The sequence below is a fragment of the Chinchilla lanigera genome, unplaced genomic scaffold (genome assembly GCF_000276665.1).
Source record: "Chinchilla lanigera isolate Chin_1 unplaced genomic scaffold, ChiLan1.0 scaffold00080, whole genome shotgun sequence".
NCBI lineage: Eukaryota > Metazoa > Chordata > Mammalia > Rodentia > Chinchillidae > Chinchilla > Chinchilla lanigera.
In genome coordinates, this window is record NW_004955481.1 from 4,899,356 (window position 1) to 4,923,398 (window position 24,043).

At 35.7% G+C, this 24,043-nt stretch overlaps 1 protein-coding gene and 1 pseudogene across 1 annotated transcript in view; both read right to left on the bottom strand.

Annotated features, from left to right (window-relative positions):
* Nlk (nemo-like kinase) overlaps positions 1 to 24,043 on the bottom strand; it is a 145,294-nt gene that overhangs the window by 70,915 nt on the left and 50,336 nt on the right. The gene's annotated exons all lie outside the window — the stretch shown is intronic.
* LOC102026975 overlaps positions 20,911 to 24,043 on the bottom strand; it is a 37,021-nt pseudogene continuing 33,888 nt past the window's right edge.

The window sequence follows — 24,043 nt, forward strand, 5'->3', positions numbered from 1 at the left end:
GGTAGCAGATGCTTTAGCTCAGCACAAACAGCACCACAGAGCACAGATAAGTGGGGAAGCACACTATACAGGAATTTTAAAATTTCCTTTGCTATTCAAAGGCTTGCCATGCTTAGTTTCTCTGCTGTTGCAATACTCTGGTTATTTCAACTGAACTTGTTAATGAAGACCCAGCTGTAGGGCTAATGAACAACATTTAGGGCAACTTTGCTCATTTCAGAAAAATGGAGCCGTCCTTAGGACTTCAATTCACATGATGGTAGTCACTTTCCTTGCTAAATACTAGATGCCTTACGTAGTCCATTTGTCATTTCAACTGATTACCTTCCTAGGCATAAGTTATATTAACAGGTGTTTACTCCCTAAGTTTTAAATTAATAGCTCATTTTTCAAACACATTAAAAATAAAATTTTAAGGGTTATGAGAAAGTGTCTTTAATTAGTCCAGAGTATATCAATCTTTTTCTGCAATTACAACACAAGTTCAACTGTTTCATAAAATGCCAGAGTACATGCCATTCTCCAGAGAGCTACAGTGTGTCAAGTGTATAATAACAAAACAAGAAAATTTTCAGATCTGTTATGGTCATTCTGCCACAAATTTTTCTTAATCCCAGGAAACCCTAACCACTACAACAATCTACTTAAATTACTGCCAGAGAGAAAAGCTGAAATGAAACAACAGTTAGACTTATTACTGGAGATACTTTCTCAGGAACCAAAATATCACTTAAAACATCTTTAAATCAGTAAAACTAGTCAGCAAGAATCTCTGAGACTATAAATTTCTTTTATTGGAGTGAAGTGTGGTACTAGGGACTGAACAGAGGGCCTTTGCATCCCAGCCCTTTTAAAATTTTGAGACAGAGTCTTGCTAAGTCACTAAATTACCCAGGCTAGGTTTGAATATTCCATCCTCCTGCCTCAGCCTCCAGGAATGCTGGGATTACAGTACACCACCACACCCAGCCCTCATTCATTTTTATGTGAATAATCCATTCCCTACAAGTCTTTAGCATTCTTTATGTTCATGACACGGGTTTTTAGCTATTCAAAGCAAATAATTTATAGCAAGAATGCTTCTATTTGGATTAAGAAATCAGGCTCTTCTAGTCATGTACAGTTGTTATCAGCAATGCCCCATTTTTTACTCTAATTACTGCACCACCTGTACAGGTATACAGGATAAATCACAGTAACGGGTTACATCACAGTAACACTGTACAGGATACCACCTGTACTGGAAACATCACTCTAATTGGACTCAAAATATTTAGTTTATTAAATTCATTCTTCAGAAGTTACTTTTATTTATATTTAGATTAATTCTGCTTGAGAAAATAGTAAACTACGAGGTGTTTTTTTTTGTTGTTGTTGTTTTGGTACTGGGAATTGAACTTAGGACCTTGTGCTTGCCAGGCAGGCACTATTCCACTAAGCTATATCCCCAGCCCTATTTTTGGACAATAAATAAGTTTAGAAAATACATCTAGTTTGTATCTTAGTCCTTTTGGGTATTCAAGGACACAGTGATTTAAGGAATAAATTAAAGAGTAAGGAATTTATTTTTATGCCTCTCTGATCTTTTGAACCAAAATTTAACAGGCTATCGTTTACTTTTTTTTTTTCAGGCTATAGTTTAACAGGTTATGCTTTGTATATTCTGCCATAATTTACAGAGGTACCATTTTGAAGAACAAATCCTTCCAGCCTGCTCTCATCAAAAATGACAAACCACATTCATCTTCCATGTTTACATTATATGTTCCACCAGCTGAGTTTGACTTTTGGTTTGTTTATACTCACATTTGGTATTTGCTAAGTTATCTGTATGTGTAAGGAAGTAGCCCTTTTCCTTTTTTCAAGATACATAAAATGACCCCCCAAACTGTTAGGAAAAAAGGCCTTACACAATAGCTAGATTAAGGCTGTGATGAAATACTTTGAAATGTACCCTAATAGTGTTCATCAGAAGACACAAAACATCTAACTGAAAGAGTTAAACATCTAACATCTTATAGTTCTGCGTTTAAATAAATGGCACTGGTCCATTCTGATCTGTAGTAAAACACCAAAGGGTACTTAAAGGGAGGAGGGATAAAGAACAGGGAAGCCATATAATAGGAGAATGTCATATTTATTTTCAAATACTACTAGTAAGATATTCTAAGACCCCTTCAATTTCCCCACTGATAATGCAGGCTGAGTTAAAATATAACTGGAAATCACTTTATGTTAATCTGGTGGTCTTGTTCTTCACACTATGAATTAATTAGTTCCATCTACACTGCATCTGCTATGGAGATATAAAGACTCTTCCTCTCAGTCACTGTCAAATATCCCTGTGAGGACTGTGACCTGCCGGCAAGAAAGTGCCACCCTCTTTTCAATGGGGATTTTCTCGTGTTAGGGAGTGAACATGATACAGCCTAGTGTGCCAAGTCTGGGAAGTTTTCATGGCCCACTAGCCACAGCTCTTAGAAACGGATCTATGAATATTGCATGGGGAGGAAAACCAGTTGCAATAAAGGAAAGGTTTCTGTGTAAAGCCACAAAGGAAAATAATTCCCATGCTGCTACTGGATTTTAACAACTTTGAGCAGAAGCGGTCACAAAGGGTAACTAAAACTGTCACACAAAACTGCATTTGCTTTTAATCCTACTGATGACTTCCTGAAATTTATGTTTAGCAATAGAAATGCTGAGGAATACAGTTTTTAAAAAAAATTAAAGAATGATCATTTGTGTTGCCCATTAAATTTATAAGGCTAGAAAACACCACATGAAAGAAAAGAACAATTTTATAAATGTAGTAGATTTATAATAGTGTGGTTTTGCAGACACCAAAACACTTTAATGTGGGTTGAGAATATAGCTCATTGGTAAAGCACCTGCCGGCACACTTGAGAGCATGAGTGTAGTCAGAACACTCTCCCCTCAAAATAAGCTTTAATAAATTTAAAAAGAAAGTTTACATACTCAGAAAATAACTTTGTTCTTCTCATAAAAAAGCTTTATCATTTAACATCTTAGTGGCTAAATTAGTATTTTAATAATTAATACAAAATATGCCTCAATAGGCTAATAGTTAAGACACAGAAAACACACAATATTAAAAAAATACTTTGAATATAGCTTAGGATTGTAGTTACACATAAGTATCTGTACTTTCTAGAGATGTATACGTAATTTATATGGCATGAATATGTATGTGTTGTGTGAGATGTGGTGTAGAACCTGTTTTAAAATGCTTCAATACCAATAATAAAAAGGGACAGTGAAAAATAAAGCAATGTTGGCTTTTTTTTTTTGTCTTTCTGAGACAGGGTCTTGCTTTGCACTTCAGGGTGGCCCTGAGCTCACTTTGTAGCCCAGGCTGGTGTTAAACTCGCAATGATCCTCCTGCCTCAGCCTCCCAAGTGCTGGGATTACAGGCATGCACCACCACACTCAGCTAATATTGGAAATTATTAAATCTGAGTGATGGGGGGGCTGGGGATTTAGCTCAGCGGTAAAGCGCCTGCCTGGCAAGCGCAAGGTCGTGAGTTCGGTTCCCAGTACCGGAGAAAAACCAAAAAAAACCCAAACAAACAAAAAAATCTGAGTGATGGGTATAATGGGGCCTAACTACCCAGAGGTAAAGAAAATAACGTATTTGAAAGATTTCTTAAAGAAGAATTGAAATAAAATTTATGAAAATACTATTTATGATAACACACTATATAAAAATACACTATAAAAATTCAATATTTGGGATTAAAGCTAAAAAATGATGTGTAAAACTTCTACACAAAACAACAACAAAAATACTGAAAGAAGTTAAAGAATGGAAAGATATATTTTCAGGGACTAGAAGACACAATATTGTAGAAATTTCAATTCTTTCCAAACTGATTTAACAGACCGAACTCAAATCTTCTTGTGAAACTAGACAAATTATCCAATGCCACTCCATGGTGGTAAAACTCAGGGCCTTGCACATGCGAGGCAAGTGCTGTATTATTCAGTTATATTCTCAGCTCCAAATTATCTCTAAAGTTTTTTTTATATGCAAAGGTGCTAAGGATGGCTAAAACACTCCCGAACAAGGTGGAAAAAACTGCTCTACTAGATATGAAGACTTAGAAAGCTCCAGTAATTTACATAGTATACTTTTGGTTTAAGTATAGATCCATGAAAGAAGGATGACCTAGAAATGGATTCTTCCACAAGTGGACACTTTGCTTATCAAAAAGATGGCTCTGCTGAGTACAGCAAACAGGAAGGCTGTGACAGTTATTAAGTTACTGTCTCTTGGCTTCAAACCCACCTACACTCAGCTAAACACTGCAAACCACACTTTGGCCTTGCCAGCTGGCTCCACGTGAGGCTCTGCCAATTGGGGCTCTTTGGGCGAGCTGCAAGGCCGGAGGAGAACTTATTCCTGCTCTGGGCCTCCTCTGTTTCTTGTTTCTGTGTGGGTGCCACCCAGCAACACTTCATTCCCAGCAGTGCTAGTGGCTTCCCACAGCAGCAGCTGAAACCAGTTTATAGTTTTCCCAACTCTCACAAAGCCAGCCTCACTGCATCCTCCCCTTTGATGGCTGGATTTCTGCTGCATGAGGCTGTAAGTTTTAAAAATTCCAAGTTCTACTCTGTATGTTCCTGGGTATGAAGTGGAAGCTGCTACCTCTGTGCCATCTTGGTGCTCTCTTCTTGCCTTTTTAAAAAAATTACAGTTGACAATTTATAGCTAATTAGTATATTTTTCATATTACACTGTGTCAGTGGTTGCAGGTTCTTTCTCTTGACCAGACACTGGCAGATACACTGGGATATTAGATATCCACATCGAAAAGCAAAGTGAACATTTACCTCTACAAAGCATATGAATAAATTCCAGGTGGGTTGTAGATATAAATGTGAACAGCAAAATCAAACAGCTTCTAGAAGATAACAACAATACCTTCATGATATTGGAGCAGAGAAGGATTTCTTCAACATGACACAAAAGATACTAGTCATACTGGAAATTACTGTATTGATATATTTGCATACTTTAAAATCAAGAACTCAGCTGTGGGTGGTGGTGCACACCTGTAACCCTAGCACTTGGGAGACTGAGGCAGAGGGATCACCGTGAGTTCAAAGCCAGCCTGGGCTACACAGAGAGTTTAAAGCCAGCCTGAAGCTGTCTCAAAAAAAGAAAAAGAAAAATCAAGAACTCCTTTTCATTACATTGTTAAAAGAATAAAAATGCAAGTCACACAGACGATGCTTGCAATGCAAGGAACAAAAGGCTTTTATCCATATATATATAGAACTCCATTTTTTAAAAGTCTGACAACTGCAAATATTTTATAAAGATGTGATACAATGGCTATTCTTACAGGCTGTTGGGTAGGAGTATGCATTACTAGGTCATTTGGAAGACAAATTAGCATTACCCATTAAATCAAAGAGACATACTCCTTTGGCCTTGTAATTTGACTCCTTGATGTATATCCAAAAAGAATGTGTGTGTCTATAGACTTTAAAACACATAGAGCGTGTTCATGCAACAATATTTGTAACACCCCTAAAACCAGAAACAATTCAAATATGAACAGTAGTAGAATGAATAAACAAATTGCTGTATATACATATAATGGAATATTCTATAGCAATTAAAATGAACTATAGCTACATGCATACACATAAATGAATCTCACAAACCTAATTCTGAAAAAGGAAACCAATCAGAATGAATATATACTGCACGATTTCACTGGCATATTAAAAACATAAGCAATGTTAACTTTAATGGTCAGAGATATGCATGTAGGAGAAAGAAACCCAAGAAAGGAAAGATTGACCATAAAAGGTAGGACAATGGTTACCTTTGGCAGGCTGGGGAAAATGGTGAGACAGGACATATGGATCTTCTGGGTTCTGATGATGTCCTATTTTTTACCTGAATAGTGGGTGTAGAGGTGTGTCTTCGTGAAAAATCATTGAGCTATACATTTGATTTTGTGTACTGCATGTTTTTGTATTACATAACTAAAATTTCCCAGTTTAATTTTCTAACATAAAAGCATCTTAGTTTAAAATCTGTGTAAAGCACACTTTTTTTTTTGTCTTTTTTTTGAGACAGGATCTCGCTATGCAGTTCAGGCTGGCCTTGAGCTCACTTTGTAGCCCAGGCTGGCCTTGAACTCACAGCGATCCTCCTGCCTCAGCCTCCCAAGCGCTGGGAGTATAGGCGTGCGCCACTACGCCTGGCGTAACGCACAATTTCTAAAGAGGATGATTCACTATTTTTATATATCAGCCCAAGAGATTCTGACATTTCTTTCTCTGTGCCATAGGTTCATTCTGTCGAGAGAAGTATGCCACAATACCGTCTCTGGTAAAACTTCAGAGGAATGTGCTTGTATAGTAAAAAATAAACATTTTCTTCATATTACACATGAGTTATAGGGATTAGGAAGATTCCACAAGAGAGTGGCATCAGGTCAGTTTGGGACTACAGTAACACCCCTAATCCAATCACAATCTCCTAACTTCTTCCACTGTGAAGCAAAATGCTGATGCAACTACAGTATACACATGTGCCTCAGGTCTTTTAATTAATTAGCCTGTTAAAAAATAACCCAAACCAAAAATATTGCAAAAACAAAATAAGAGGAGGCAAGACTTCCAGCTGTGGTAAACTGAAGGTTAGCAGTTCTTTCCTCCAAAACAACTATGAAACAAGAGAAGAGTATCAAAAATATTTTGGGCCAGGGATATAGCTCAGCAGCACAGTGCTTTGCTTGGCAGCACAAGGTCCTGAGTACTGATTCCTGGTACCAAAACAAAACAAAACCCAAAAGGCAAACATTTTAGGATTCTAGAAAATGACCAAAGTCAAGTGATAAATTTAAAAGTGTTTATGAAAAACTGCTTAAAGCTGAGTTATACTCAGTGGGAGTCACTGGCAATACTGCTTGGAACTGCACCCAGTTCATGCAATAATTCTACCTGGGAAAGGCCAGCGATGAAAACCAGCAGCTTCACTGTGTAAAGGAGATGACATGATTTGAAATGAAAAGCAAAAAAATTCACACCCAGTGGCCACGAGGGTAAAAGCATCTGACTTCACTTTAAAAGAACAGAGAAAGCCTACAGTTCTGCTGGCCCAAGGCCAGTTGGGAAGACAAGTAGACTGACAGAAACCCAGAATTTTCTTGGGAGGCAGAGGCAGGAGGACCCTGTCTCACCAGCCCAGAATTTTAACAAGGAGATTTGGAAATGAGAGCGCCACAGAAGTGGTAGATAAACTCTATAAACATTCCTGACTGCCTGGATGTTGAATACACATGTTTGACAGCAATGATTAAAAATTACGGGCTCACTACTGAGCTAGGCAGACACAACGAGGATGCTGAAAAAGCCAAGTTAAAAATTAAAGTAACAATATTTTTAAAACTGTGGAGAGATCTGAGTGTCAGCACCCTAATGAAGGAGAAATTCTTCCCATTACATTAAGTTTAGACAAGTTGCTTGAAAAAACAAATACATATAAAAACCATAATGACAACTCTCAGGAACAAGAGAAAATCAATCACACTTGTTACAATATGTTATCCAATATGTGCAGTTTTTAATAAAAACATTATGAGACATGTAAAGAAAAATGTGACCTATACACAGACAAGAAAATCCATCAACAGAAAACCATTTCTGAGTGAGCCTCAATTATATTCTAAAGAAGACTTCAAAACTAATGTAAGTATGTTCAAAGAATTAAAATAAATCAAGTTCAAGGAATGAAAGGAAATTATAGTGATAATGACCCAACAAACAGAGAAGATCAATACACAAACAGAAATAAATCAAATCAAATTCTAGTGTTGAGCCAGATGTGGTGGTGCACATGACCTGTAATCCCAGCACTCAGCAGGCTGAGGCAGGAGGATCGCTGTGAGTTTGAGGACCGCCTGGGCTACACAGTGAATCCAAGCCAGCCTCAAGTACAGACCCAGACCCTGTCTCAAACAAACAAACAAACAAACAAACATTCTAGTGTTGAAAAGTACAATATTAGAAATAAAAATATCAATTTAATTGGCCCAACAGCAGATTGGAGAAGGGAAAAAAACAAAGAATCAATGAACTTGATGACAGACTGAGAAATTATAAGATCTCAGAGCAGAGAGGAAAGTCTGAAAAAAATGAACAGATTCTCAGGGACCTATGCAATAACACTGAGTGGTGTACCAATACGCATGTCATGGGACTACTACAAAGAAGGGAGAGAAAGGGCAGAAAAAATATTTGAAGAAATAATGACTGAATCTTCCCAAATTTGATGAAAAATAATCTACAGATTCAGAAAATTAAAAAGAAAAAACTCAAAAAGGATAAACACAACAGATCTTCATATAGACACTTCATTATCAAACACGGTTCAAAGGCAAAGAAGAACTCCTGAAATAACAAAAAAAAGTAATAATACAATAAATGACTTCTAATCAGAAATACTGGCGGCTCAGCCAGGCGTGGTGGCACACACCTGTAATCCCTGCACTTGGGAACCTTGAGGCAGGAGGATCGTTGCCAGTTCGAGACCAGCCTGGGCTACAAAGTGAGCTGAAGACCAGCCTGAATGGCATAGCAAGACCCTGTCTCAAAAAGACAAAAAAAAGAAAAGAAAAAAAAAAAAAAAGAAAGAAAGAAAGAGCTCAAGGGAAAATGAAAATGTTCCAAGATTAGCAGTGACTGGGAGAATTTGTTGCCAGGAGACTTGCCTTACACAAAATTGTAAGAGAATTTATTTAGTCCAAAAGGAAGTGACTTAGAGGTTAACTTAAATTCATAGGAAAAAGTATTTTTAAACAGTAGAAATGGTAAATGTGTGAATAAATAGAGGAATTTATCATTGGGTTTATATATGTAATATATATGACAGAAATAGCATGGAGGGAAAGGACTCAAACTACACTGGACAAAGGGTGCTGTATTTCATAAAAATCAAGACAGTATTAATTTGAAATTGAATGTTCAAAAATTAAAAGGCATCTCTAGCTTGGTGTGGTGGTGCATGCCTGTGATCCCAGCACTTGGGAGGCTAGGACAGGAAGATCACTGTGCGTTAAGAGGCCAGCCTGAATTGCATAATGAAATCCTATCTCCGAGGGAGGGGTTGCATCTTTAGAGCAATCAATAAGAAAATAACTAAAACAGCCAGGCATGGTGGTACACACCTGTAATCCCAATACTCAGGAGGCTGAGTCAGGAGGGTGGAGGATCAGTTGGGAGTTGAGGCCAGCCTGGGCTACCAAGTGAACTCAAGGTCAGCCTGAACTCATAGTGAGACCCTGTCTCAAAAGGACAAAAAAAAAAAAAAAAAAAAAAAAAAAAAAAAAAAAAAAAAAAAAAGAAAGAAAACTACAGAAACAAAAAAAAATAAGAAATACAAAAAATAGCAAGATAGCAAATGTAAGTCCAATCGTATGAATAATTACACTAAATGTGAATGGACTAAACACTTCAATAAAGGGGGGGCAGTGCTGGAGGTGTAGCTCAGTGACAAAAGCACTTGTATACATAAGGGTCTGAGTTCCATCTCTAGCACTCCCCTGCCAAAAACTAATTTTATATACACACATACCTGGAGATTTTAACACATCATTCTCAAAGGCAGAACAACTAAATAAATTATAACACCATCAGCCAACTTGGTCCATCTCTTATTTATAGGACAGTCTACTCAACAACAGCAGAATATACATTCTTTTTTTCAAATATACAGAGTCTTCTCTAGGAAAGGTCAAATGCTAGATCAAAAAAGAAGTGCCAATAAATTTTGAGGGGGGGGGCTTTTGTTTTTGGTACCAGAAATCGAACTCATGACCTCAGGCTTGCCAGGCAAGCACTTATGTCACTGAGCTATATCCCTGGCCCCTGAAGTTCCAATCAATTAAAAATGATTGAAATCAAAGTATGTTTTTGGTCTACAACAGAAAAAATAAATTTTGGTATTCCTCAATATTAGTACATTAAACTACATATTTCTAAGAAACAGACCAAAGAAGAAAGCCCAAGGAAATTTAGAAGATGTTTTGAGTTACTAAATATTAAGACATAATTTATCAAAATTTTTTGATACAGTTAAAGAAGTACTTAGAGGGAAAATTTATATTTTTAAACATCCACATAGGAATTATAGGCCTCAAATTAGTAATATATTAAGTTTCTACCTAAAGAAACTAAAATCTAAAACCCAAAGAAAGTGAAGGAAATAAAGAGAGAAACAAATCAAGAAAATGAAAGATGGTTCTTTGAAAAAAATTTTTTTAAAAAAACCTGTTAGCTAGTCTACTTGAGAAAAACTAAAAGCCAAATTAACAAAGTCAGTAATGAAAAAAGCATCACTACTAACCATACACAAAAGAATTAAGTGATAATTAAGAACAGTTGTATGCCAAGAAATCCAAAAACTAAAATGAGAAAAATTTCTAAGAATTATTAAAAATAATTCCACAGAATCAGAAAATCTGAATAAATCTATATCAGGAATTTAATCAGGAATTCAAAATATCCCCTCAAAAAACAGTCCATACTCAGATGGCTTCATTAGTGAATTATATCAAACACTTCAGAAAAATGAAGAGGGAGCACTTGACAATGTTATCTTATGAAGCCAAAGTCAGACAATGACTTCACAAGAGAATAAATGAAGCTTCTACTCTATATCTCTCAAGAACACAGATGGAAAAATCCTCAAAAAATGAGAAGGTAAATAAATCCTGCAACATAAAAAAAACATACGACAGTTTCTAACGTACGATGGCTCAACTTACGATTTTTGACTTTACAGGGACCTGAAAGCAGTAAGCTTTCATTGGCAACTGTACTATTACAGCTGCTGGGCTAGGTGTATTAAATGTATTTTTGACTTATACTGTCAACATATAATGGGTTTATCAGGGCATAACCTCATTATAAATTGGGGAGCATCTGAATATATGACCAAACGGTGTTTATGCCAAGAATGCAAAGGGCTTAACATCTGAAAAATCAGTATGCAATCATTACTAAAATAAGAACAAAAACCCTATTTATCTTAATAGAGCATTAGATAAATTTCAACACATGATTTAAAAAATTCAACAAAGTAGGAATAGAAGGAAATTTGTTCAATTTGATAAAGAGTACCTATTGAAAATATTGAACTAACATCTTACTTTAAAATGAACAATGAGGGTTTCCCCTAAGATTGGGAATGAGGGAAAGGTGTGTGTTCTTGACATGTCTATTCAAATTTTACTGGAAGTTCTTGCCAGTGAAAAAATGAAAAAGAAAGGACTCACAGGTATCCAAACTAGAAAGGAAGTAATGATACAGGTTTTATTTGCAAATAACATTAAACTCCTACACAGAAAATCCAAAGGGAGGAACATACAAAAATACTAGAAACTAACACAGTTTACTAAGGTTGCATGATACAAGATCAATATACAAAAATTAATTGTAAGAGGCATGGTGGTATACACCTATAATCCCAGCCACTAGGGAGGCTGAGGCAGGACTGCAAGTTCAAGGCTAGGCAACTTATGCCCTATCTCAAAAAAAAAAAAAAAAGATTGGGGCTGTAGCTCAGTGGGGTACAGTGCTTGCCTAGCGTATGAAAAGCCTTGGATTCAATTCCCTGTACCGAAGAATATATCAACTGTAATTCTATCTATTAGCAATCAACAATATGAAGATGAAACAAAGACAATAATTCCATTCACAATAGAATAAAAAAATGTAATATTTTGGAATAACTAACAAATGACATAAAAGTCCTACTGTAGTATAACACAAACAAAAACATTGCTTAAATAATCTAGAGCAGGTTTAAATAAACAGGATATTTCATATTCATGGTCAGAAAGCTCAATATTGTTAAGATGGCAATGTTTACCCAAAGTGATGTTATGACTTAGTGGAACCCCTACTAAAATTGGAACCATCATACATAATGGGTGAGAATGTAAAAATTTCAAAGCCATTTTGGAAAACAGTTTGGCTAAATCTTTAAAAGTTAAACATAAACTTACATGACCCAGCAATTCTACTCTTAGATAGCTAGACAAGGGAAATGAAAATATATATCCACACAAAAACTTACATGTGAATATTCACAGAAGTACTATTCATTATATATAAAAACTAGAGTCAAGTCCATTAACTAGTAAAGGCATAAACTATACTACACCTATACAACGGATCAAACTACTACTTACCAACACATGGATAAACTCTGAAAGAGTTATGCTAAGTGAAAGAAGCCAGGTGCAAAAGGCCACATACGAATGACATCATTTAAAATGAAATTTTTACAAAGGACAAGTATATAAAAACAGCATCTCAGTGGTTGCTCGGTGTGAGAAGTAGAAATTGTTAATGGGCAAGTTATGGAGATGATAAAATATTCTAAAACTGGGTTGTAGTAATGGTTGCATGACACTATAAATTTACTAAAAGCCAATGGATTACATACATACTTAGTTACGATGGATGACTTTTATGGTACGTAATAGATGCCTCAATAAAGCCGTTAAAACAAAAACCATTATCACAGACTACCAACTGTTTACAAAATTTTAGCTCAGTGGCACAGGTGCCTGCTTGGCAAGCACAAGGTCCTGAGTTCAATTCCTGGTACCAAAAAAAATTTTTTTTTAGGCCTTACTCAATTCTCTAGTTCTCCCCTTATATTTAGTATTTTATATAGCCTGTTTGGTTATTCGAATAAATCACTCATTAAACAAAAGCAATTTCAGTTACTTATTCAAATACAATTGTTATTTCCCTCCTTTTGAATTTTAACATCAATGCTTTTATCTAATTCAAATTCATCTGGAAATTCCTATCATATGTGGAATGAGTTTATAACAGTGAAAAATATGGATCAATTTTTGGAATTACTCTTTTGTTCTAAGGTATACTAGTTCAAATCAGCTTTTTTTTCTTTTTCTTTTCTTTTTCTTTTTTTTAAAGACAGCATCTCACTATATAGTTCAGCCTGGCCTGGAACTCACTATGTAGCTCAGGCTAGCCTTAAACTTGCAGCAATCCTCCTGCTTCAGCCTCCAGGGCTGGGATTATAGGCATGAGTCACCCCACCCAGAAAACCAGTTTTTATCCAATAAGATAATTAACACTAGGGCTGGGGATGTGGCTCAATGGTATAGCATGTGCCTAGCATGTGTAAAACACTGGGTTCAATCTCAAGCAATGCGGGTATTAACCTTAGCACAAGAATTATATATATATATATATATATATATATATATATATATATATCTTTGCAGCTGAACACTAGCATTAGCCTAGAACTGTCTCCCATCCCAGGACAATAAACACTGGTTTAAGTGATTTTCTATTTCTCTTTGTACTGCAATCAATTAATAGCTGGACTTAAACTGACTCAATATTACATTTCTATACTAAATCTCACTTAGTCTTGGTAAATTTTTTAATGTAGAAAACTGTTCAATATGTTTATATTATTAAGAGTTTTCTCACTTATGTTCAACTAGACTACTTTTAATTTTATGCACCAGCCTTAGCAGCCACCATCTGTTTTTCTTACATATGGAGACTTCAATATAGTTCACAGTGTATACTATGATATAGGTATTACAAGTTGAAAAATATCTGTAACCTCATCACATATTCTTGTGTTTCCTATTGTAACTTGTTCATTCAAAGTATCCAGTTGCATAGTGTTTCTAAATTTTTGTAGGCTGGTTTCTAAATTTTTATTTAAAAAATAACATTTCTTGCCTATCAATCGAGGAATGGATAAAAAAGATGTGGTCTTTTTATACAATAGGATACTACTCAGCCATAAAGAAGCAGAAACTGGAGACTTTTAGAGGTAATGGATGCAACCTGAAATCATACTCACAAGTGAAATAAACCAGATACATGTGTAAACACTGTATTGTCTCCCTAGCGTGAGAAGCTGAAAGAGTAAATAAGATCCAAAATGTACAACAGATATTGAAAAACCAGAAGAAATTTCAAAAGGAAAGAGAAACTGGGATGGGAGAATGGAGAAAAGAAGGGAAAAGCAAAAAAAATTATTTATATATATATATATATATGATAGTTAAGATAGTTATACTACTAATTTCTCTTAGTTCATTGAAAAGACAGGTTTGTGCTAATATTGTTTGGACAATTAAATGACAATATCCTGTACTCTGAATAACATTTAAAGATAATAACATGCAATGTATTAATCACTGTTACCCTCCTATTATTTTGTTTTGAAATTCTGAGGGGTTTTTTCTCTCTCTAAAATATAAAAAATAACATTTCTGTAGTTTTCATCTGAATTTTGTCTACCTTATTACTGTTTTTTTCTTAGGTCCTTTTGAGATGAACTATTCTATAAATCTTTTTTCCTTGTTGAAACAGGCATAGAAGAACTGAACAAAGTTTTAACTGCCAATCTTATTAGTTGGATGATTAGTGGTTAAGAGTTTTCATGTCTTTCAAATAGTAAATTTTTATACTACTGTATTTATTTCCCCTTTCTGTCTTATTGAAACCTGCTAGGTGTTGCTGCAGATTCCCAGTCTTGTTGCATTATAATCTGAAGATGCTGTATGTAAAATTTAGGTTGAATGTGTTTACTAAAAATTGTGTGTATTTCAATTTGTGCATTTCAGACAAAGCACATTTGCCTATTTCCATTTCATTCTCCTCCACATTACTACATTACTGAGGGCAATTAATTTTTGACTTATTTGAATGGGAATTCTCACAGCGAGACAGATACTGTTTCCCACTTGCTGAGTGTTCTAATATACAGCTCTTGTATTTAACAGCTTTTCTCTGTTTTCCTATTATCTGGAACATATCTGCTGGCAAATAAGCACACTGTATATGACATATTCTAATCTCACAAAAGAACTTTTAAGTATTTTAAGTATTTTTATTACACATGAATTGAAAATAATTCTAAGATGGTACTATAAAGGAAAACTTTTTTATATAAAAAGAAGCACACACTGGCAAGCTTGAGGCCCTGAGTTTGATTCCTGGTACAAAAAAAAAAAAAAAAAAAGAAAAAGTATACTAACAAAATTTGAAAAGTTCTAAGTATTAAAAAAATTGTAAAAACTAAGAAAAAAAAACCAATGTCGTTGGGGTATGTTTTCAACAAAGTAGGTACAGTGAGGTGTATAATCATTATTCTATATATTTTGTGCTAGATCTTTCGACTGTAATATGGATGCTTTAGGTGCAGTATAGGTTTTTAGAAAACATTTTTTGAAACATGCAGTAGCAAATAATGTAATTTATGCCTGACTTTTAATTACGGTAAACAGAGCAATAAAAGAATGTAAATAAATCACCCACGATAGGAATGCTGCAAATAACAATTTGTTTCTGTGTTGGTATTCTGACATAGGGCTGCAGTCCTACTAGAACACTGAAGCCTGCTGGCAGGATGCAGGCAGCAGAATGGCTCTGAATGAGTAAGGTGATCACAGCTAACAGTATCTACTCCAGATTCACCTGGGCAAGTAGGGGCAGGCACAGAGCTGCTAGCGAGAGTTACCAAGGGCATTCTTCTGTGGTCAACCTATGGGTCAGTCATCAGTCTTCTTTCTAGCTTGTTTAAAAAGGGATGCGGGTCAGATATGGCTGCTCAAACCTCAAACGTTAGTTTTCCCCAAATCCACTTTTTTAAAAGCCAGCAAATGACATCTGCAAACCTTTGAGGAATATATTTTCTGCCATTTGAAAAGTCAGTTATCTGGGGGAAGGAGATGAAAACATCATTCCAGGCTTATATTTGAAGCATACCAGCCTTTGAATCAGACGCAGATTAACAGAATTACAAACTATAAAATCTCAGGTGAAGAGGGATACATTTGCCTCAGCTACAGCTCATTAGCCATAGAAGAGAAGCCACCTGTTATACACCATAGCTAAAATTTCAGGTGTATATTACACGGTAAGATTTTAAATCCTCCTTTGGGATACAAATTTAAAAGACAGCTTAGATGAAAGGAGGTACCTGTTTTTTTTTTTTCCTTCAGGTTGAACAAAGGTGAAGATTCAAGGTAAGAACCAGAGACAGTCTTGTAGACTGTAGTTGAATACAGAAAAAAGTGTTCTGTGGTCTCCTGGCATCTTATTGAGGAATTGAACACTTAACAGAAAACCACCTGAAGAATGGAAAGCTACTAGGTAAAGCAAAACTAAAAATGGAATTCAATGACACAACAGTTTTAGTATTGGAAGTTTGGGGAAGGCAACCACAGGAAGGCCATAAATAGATTTAGAAATAGGACAGCAGGTTTATTCTCAGTCTCTTTGTTTTATTACTTATATCCAAAATACTATGGGGAGGCTTTTCCTGAATCTAGGAGGTTTCACGTAAAATTATTTCAAGCTATTAACTCCCCAGCCCCTTACAAAGTAACTATGTACACGTTATTCCATATGGATCCTGATTTGCAAATCTCCCGAGAGCCTTGCTCTTCGCTTGTTGTCAGTTTTACCTCCGAAGAATGAATTCACCATCAGATTGATGAGAACAAGAAATGCCATGGGTGCTTTCCCCAAAAAAGTGTATGTGGAAACTTCCATTTTCAACATCCAGTAAAAATAACTAAAAACCGGCCCCTTTTTTCCATTGACTGACCCTACTTTGATAAAGTAAAAATTATTTATATATAGTAATTTTTATCAGGTCACAAATCCCCAGGAGAAACAAACTAGAATGTGAGAAACTGCCAAGATCTAATTGAGAGAGACGCTAGAAAAGCAGCTTTACACACATTCTAAGACTGTACCTAAAAAACCCCTGCTAGTATATTTAGAGAATATACTAGTTTTAGTGAACAATGTAATAAAGCAAATATCAGGCAAGAAACATATTCATCACCAGACAAATTGCCAACAAGCAGCTTTTTCAAGTTGAAAAGAAACTCTGAAGTGTTTCATTTATTAAACGGCAACTACAACCACTAAGAGAAAGAGTGCACACAAAATGATAACCGTATGAGCCAAAAAATTAACAAGTGGTCACAGTAAATTTTTCAAAAATTTTTATCAATCTTGAAAAGCTATTGCTCTTGGAGCCTTTGCCTAAATCTTTTACACTTTCAAATTACAAGTTTTAATCAGGTCTTAAGCTACAGGGAATATATCTGCTAAGTTTAAGGAGATGTTAAGATTTTTGCTTGTTTTCAAAGGTATTTATCAGAACTCAGTTTCAAAAGTTCATCTTTGACACAGTAATGTTCTACCACTGTAATAACCCGATAAAATTTAAACTATAGCGTATTTCCAAATTCATATCTTGTCTACAAATAAAAATTCATTATCTTGTCTACAAAAAAAACTCAATGTAATCTCTAAGGCTTTAAACATGTAACTTGAAACAGCTCTTCGTGTGTTCTACATGTATATATGGCTGAATACAAACAACTTACAAATAGAAAATTTCATACCGCAAAAGCTTCAAGGTTTACTAAACATGGTAGCAACTAATCTTAGAAATCAAGTTAAAATCTGACAGTAAAAAGTCATGCAATGTATAATCTCAGGTGTAATTGGTTACTGTCTTCCTGTTATACTTCCAGAGAGCAGTAATATAGCCCTCATTCTTCTTACTTTCAGGGGACATTTTAAACTATTACAAACTTGCAAGAAACAGCAGGAATCACATATAACACAATAAAACTTCACTCCACTTCACCATGCTTAAACTTTGTTCCCTATCTTTTTCCTCAGAGCGATGGGGACAGGGATAAAAAAGGGATCAGTATTATCAAAAGGTTGAGAAACTGCAGTTGCTCTTCAAGATGCTGTGATTTGCTTATAAAGCAGGGAGGAAAACCAGAAGAGCCACCAGCAAAATATTTATTCTTTCTAGAAACTTTTTACTGTGCACCTACAAACAGGCTAGTCAGGCCAGACACTACATGACACAAAGAAAAGTAAGACAAACTGATGCTCTTAAGAAGACTTTTGCTGGGTGTGGTGGCCCACGCCTGTAATTCCAGCACCCAGGAGGCTGAGGCAGGAGGACTGCTGTGAGTTCAAGGCCTGGGCTACACTGTGAGTTCAACGCCAACCTGAACAGCCTAACAAGATATACTTTCTCAAAAAAAACAAAACCAAAACACCCCTCCCACCAAGAGACAAATTTAAATACAAAGACATCAATAAAAATTAAATGATAAATATACTATGTAAACATGAAGCCTAAGGCTGAAATGCTTATATCAATATCAGATAAAATAATTTCAAGATAAAATTTATATAGGTATTTTATATACCTGAAAGGGCAACTCATCAGGAACATATACTAATCATAGATGAATGTGTCCTAGAATATCTAGCCAATGCAGTAGAAAAAATAAGTAAGTATAGGTATACAGACTGGAGAGGAAGAAGTTAAAATGTCCTCACTGACAGGTGACATGATCATGCATGTGGTAAATCCTAAGGAACTTACAAAAAAGCTATTAAAACAAAGAAAAAAATGTAGTAAAATTCCAAGAGATAAGATTAACTTATAAAATTCAATTATATTTTGATATACTGGCCAGGAACAATCAGAACAGTTGTAGCAAACCTATGGTACACCTGCCACAGTATGCTGTTGATCATTCAAAGCTCTAAAAGGTTTGCCATCACTGAATGAGAAGATAAAAATTTTAAAACTCCATTTATAACAAAAAGGATAAATACACTAAAGAATAAATTTAATGGAACATATGGGATCTGATACTGAGAACTGCAAGAGAATCAAGATACAAGCAAAATAAAGAGAAATATACAGTGCTCACTTTGACAGCACATATACAAAAGAGAAATATACCATGCTCATGGATTAATGTTACAGCTTCAAAAACTTAATACTGTTGAAATGGCTAACCCCACCAAACTGTCTTCAGATTCAATGCAATTCAGTCAAAACACTACAGGCTATTTTGAAGACATCAAGAACTGATTTTACAATTTATATGGAAATGCAAAGGACCTAGAATAAGCAAAGCCATTTTGAAGGACATGTTGAAGGACAAGCCTTGTTATACAGAGACAGAAGTCAAGACTGTACAGTATTGATATAATTAAAGACATGCAGGCCATTTTATAGAAAAGTACAAAAATAGACCCACATGTATATGTCAACAAATTTTCAACAAAGGGCTAAAATAATTCAATGAAGAAAAGATTTTTTTTTTAAACCAAAGGTACCAGGCTAATGGGATATTCACAAGGAGAAAAATGAGTTATGATACTTCCCTTTCATTATACACAAAGTTGACCTATATGTAAGAGCCAGAACTACTGAACTTTTAGAAAAAACAAAAGCAGAGAAAATTTTTGCGGCTTTGGTTTAAATAAAGACTTCTTAGGTAGGACCTAAAGAAGCATAAGGTATGAAAGAAAAGAAATTGATAAAATAAACCTCATAAAATTAAAATCTTTTGCTCTTCCAAAGATACTGTTAAGAAAATGAAAAGGCAAGCCACTAAATGGGAGACAATAGTTTAAAACACTTAACTGAAAAGTGGATTATATCAGAATAACTAATAATTAAAAATGGGCAACAAAAGATTTGCATACTTTATAAAAGACATGCAGATAGCCCATAAATTCACAAAAAGAGACTCAACATCACTAGTTTGAGAAATGCAAATTAAAACCATAGTAAGATTGTACTACATATCCATTACAATGGCTAAGGTTAAAGACTGACATATTAGTGCTACTCACACTAGATTGTAATTATTTCCTATTCCAACAAAACAACAGTTCATGGAAAAGGAAAAATGGTAGAAATAGTAAGTGATAGTGAAGATACTTGATAGAAATAATAAGTGATAGAAGATGTGGAACCTTTGTTTGTAACTCTGTATTGTCTGTACTGTTCTTTTGCTATTTTGTAAAAGGTTGTCTGTCTGTTAATGTTTTCCTCCTTTTATTTTTAAAATAAAAAAAAAAAGAACATCACAAATGTCAAAAAAAAAAAAAAAGAAGATGTGGAGCAATTTGAGCTCATATGAATGTAAAATGTGCAGATGGTTTGGAAACCAGTATGGCAATCTTATGAAGTGAACCATATACTTACCATGTGATCTAGCAACTCTACCCAAGAGCAATGAAAATATGTATCTGTATAAAAACTTGTATACAAACATTCACAGCAGCATGATTCAGAAGATCCAAAATTTCAGCACAATCCAGATGTCTAACAAATGATGAATAAATTTTAGTATATTATAGAATATAGCTCAATACAAATGAATATTAATAAAAAAAGACTCTAAAAACACTATCCTAAGTAAAAGAAGTCAAACTGAAGCTATGAACTATATGATTCCATGTATTTGAAAGGCAAATAAGTGTCAAGAAAACAACTTTTCTAGAAAAGATACAATTATAATGACAAAAAGTACATCAATGGTTGTCTAGGCTTGCCAGTGGAGAAAATAGCTGGAGAGGAGTAGGAAGAAACTTTTCAGGGTGAGACACTCATTATACCTCTTGGCATAATGTGATTCCACAACTGTCTATAATTACCAAAATTAGCCAACCTGTACACTTAAAATGGGTGTATTTTATTGAATATAAATAAAATATTAATTAAAAAAAGAGAAAAATAAAAAGCATTCCACTACACTAATAAAAGAAATTGAAGCTATGAGCTATTATTTTTTTCCAAAATTTTAAAACTTATTTTTTTCCCAAAAATTATTTTGATGATAAAAGGTGGTAATTAGTACAACATTTCTGGAGAGTAATTTGGCACTGTATAGCTAAATCTTTAAATAATGAGTGGAGCTTTTGACTTAGCAATTCTATTTCTGGGGATTTTACTAAAGAAATAGTCAAATTAAAGAGTTATATACAAAAATGAGGTTGGAAATTTTTTCATAATATGATAATAGTTGGAGGAAAAAAAACCTGTGTGTCCAATGTTGGTGACTGATTAAACAATGAAAACAATTACAATAATGTGGCTGATATTATACATGTGCCCTGAGGAATGAAGATGTTCTCAATACCAAAATGTCTTCCCCTTTCCTGCATTTTATGCCAGTACTTTTTTTTTGCAGCTGTTCAGTTTCTATTGAACATGTTATAAAATGAGGTTCCGTCAAAAAGACCAAAGCCCACGTTGTTGTCAGACTCCCCAGATTCTTCTTTCTTTGCCTCCACTTTCTTCTCAGCTGGGGCAGCAGTGACGGAGCGGGCAGGGCCATCAGCTTCTACGCTGCAGATGAGGCTCCCAATCTTGACACTGGCCAGGGTCTTTGTAAACAAGCCAGGCCAAAAAGGTTTGACAATGACACCAGCTGCTTTAATGAGGGCACCGATCCACAGTCACCTCTCCCTTGTGCAGGATAAGGGCGCAGTCGATGCAGGTGAGCTCAGAGACAGAGGCCACAATGCGGGGTGCCGGGCGTGGTGCTAGTCACAGGATGAAGTGAGGGCCTCACCCCAATGTGTACACCAGTACTTCTTATAAAAATGTTTACCTTCTACTTGGAGTTATGGTACAACTATACAACTATATGATACTATAATAATAACTACTGTAACAGATTTCTAATATTACAAGAATAATTCATCATTCCTGCCCTCTTTTACCCCACATGAGGCACACAAGACTACCTTTTTTGCTAATTCTTATGACAATTAAAGAAAGCTTTTGTATTTTACTCAGTTTTATCACAAAGGGTATGACATGATCAACTATTTCGCTTCAAGAGAACTCTGACGCACAAACTGAAGTAGTTATTTTAATAATATATTTACATTTTGTCCTGTGGCTGATAAGACTAAAGAAGGTTCTAGTGTACACATTTTAGGTTTCTATTTTCTAAGCTATAATTCCTTTATGAAAGGAAAAGGTTAAGGGCTAGATTGTGTCATTTCTACTTCTAAAAAAGATTAACCTATTAAAAATAAATACTTCTGGGAAGATGGCAGAGTGGTGAGCAGCACAGAAGGAGCCTCTTCAAGATCTGGTGTCCAGGGGCTGGGGATTTAGCTCAGCGGCAAAGTGCCTGCCTGGCAAGCTCAAGGTCGTGAGTTCGGTTCCTGGTACCGGAGAAAAAACAAAAAACAAACAAACAAACAAAAAAAAAGATCTGGTGTCCAGACACTGGAATGTAGCAATGTGAGAAGAAGGAGGGTGGTGGGCCTGTGTGATCCAAGAAGGATCTCAAGTGAGAACTAAAGGCCAGGGGGAGAGTAAAGAGAGAAAATTCAAGGAAGGAGGCAAGCCGGCAGCACTTTCTCACTAAGCACAGATTCACTGTGTGGGGGAGAGGGAGGGGTGAAATCCAAAGACACACAGTGACTCACAATCCTCCACGGAGAAACACACCAGTGGGAGAGGGAACACACCAGTGGGATGGAACAGTGGACACAGCAGACTTCAGTGGATGGTGAGGGATTTGAATCTGGACATCCTCCAGGAGAGGGTGACTGTCCAGGAGCCATCTTGGAGCAGGGCCACCTGAGGTGGGAACACAGCAACTGCTGGCTTCATCTACTGGCTCCTAGTAATGAGTCAGGAAGCCGAGCTCAAGTCAGCAGAGGTCAGAGAGCTGAGGTCGAGGTGACAGGGATCTGAGTCCAAACCAGTAGGAGGTGCAGGGCCTGCTGCTAGCTGAACAGGTCTGGTTCTAGCCTCATGGCCAGAAAGCAGCCTGAACTTTAGTGAAACTAGAGGTGCAGACTTACCAGGATTATCTACTACCCCAATGTGAGTCTACACCCAGCTTACTGGGATTAATCAACTCAGATCTGGACTCTACCTGCCTATGTTGTCTACCAGGAACTGTGGAGACATACCTTGAAGTGGACAACTTTTTCTCTCTCTTTTCTTGTTTTTGTTTCTTTTGTTCTTGTTTCTTCTTATTTTTATGAGTGTGAATATGGTTTCTAGGTTTTTTTGTTGTTGCTGTTCTGTTCTTGTTTTTATTTTTTCCTTCTCTTTCCTCCATCTTTACCAGTTTCCCAAAGCTTGTGTGATCTTTCTTTCTCCTCCAGCCTTGCTTCTAATCTCTTCCTCTTCTTTTATTTCTCTATTTCTTTTTTTTTTTTTTTTACCTAACCCCTTTTAAATTTTCTCCTGAGGGTAAAATTGCCATGTTGAGGGCCTATTTATTACATACAATCTTCTGCTTTGTTTTAGATTTTATTATATAACCACAAATCTAGCTCATGTGGTTAAAGGTGGCAAATTAATAGTTACCTCAGTTTGTCATTTTCTAGGCTTTGTTGGATACTACTGTTATTGCTGATTCTACCACTTTAGCCAAGGTGACATAATTGTTCTAACCAGTTGTTCTTCCTGGTATACCAAGACTGAGACTGCTTAAGGGTCATAAAAAATACTATAGGACAGTGGTACAGAACCAGAGGCTGGGCCAAGTAGTCAGCTACTTCTCATCTCCAATAAATCAAAGAGGTAGGTTCTTAAAACAGAACCCAAAAGCCAGCTACACCTGGAACACACTGCTGAGAAGTAGTCATTTCTTAAAGGTTCTAAATACAAGCAATAAAGCTACTCACCACTGGCAATTTACAGTTATTAATCAAGGAATTAAGCAAAAAGAAAAAAGAGAAAGAAAGAAAGAAAGAAACATACTTAAACAAGATGTAACCTGACTTCCAGCTCACCAAAGGCAAATCCGAGGGGCAATGAAGCAGAACAACCCGAAAGCCAACCACCAGGATTATATGAAGCGATAACACTGGAAGTAGTAAAACAGATAAATGAGGCTCTAGAAAAAAGAAATCAAATGAGAAATAATTTCTCAGATAACTACAGAGATGATGACAATAATGAAAGACATGCTGAGTGACTCCAGAGCAGACACAGATTTAAAAAACTACAGAAGCTTAGGAACATGATGGAAACCATGAACACTCAACTTAGGAAAGAAATGGAATCTTGAAACAGATTCAAACAGCTATCTAGGAAATTAAAAATTGTATTGAAAGTGTACACAGCAGAATGAGCCACTGTTAGGACAGAATATCAGATGTG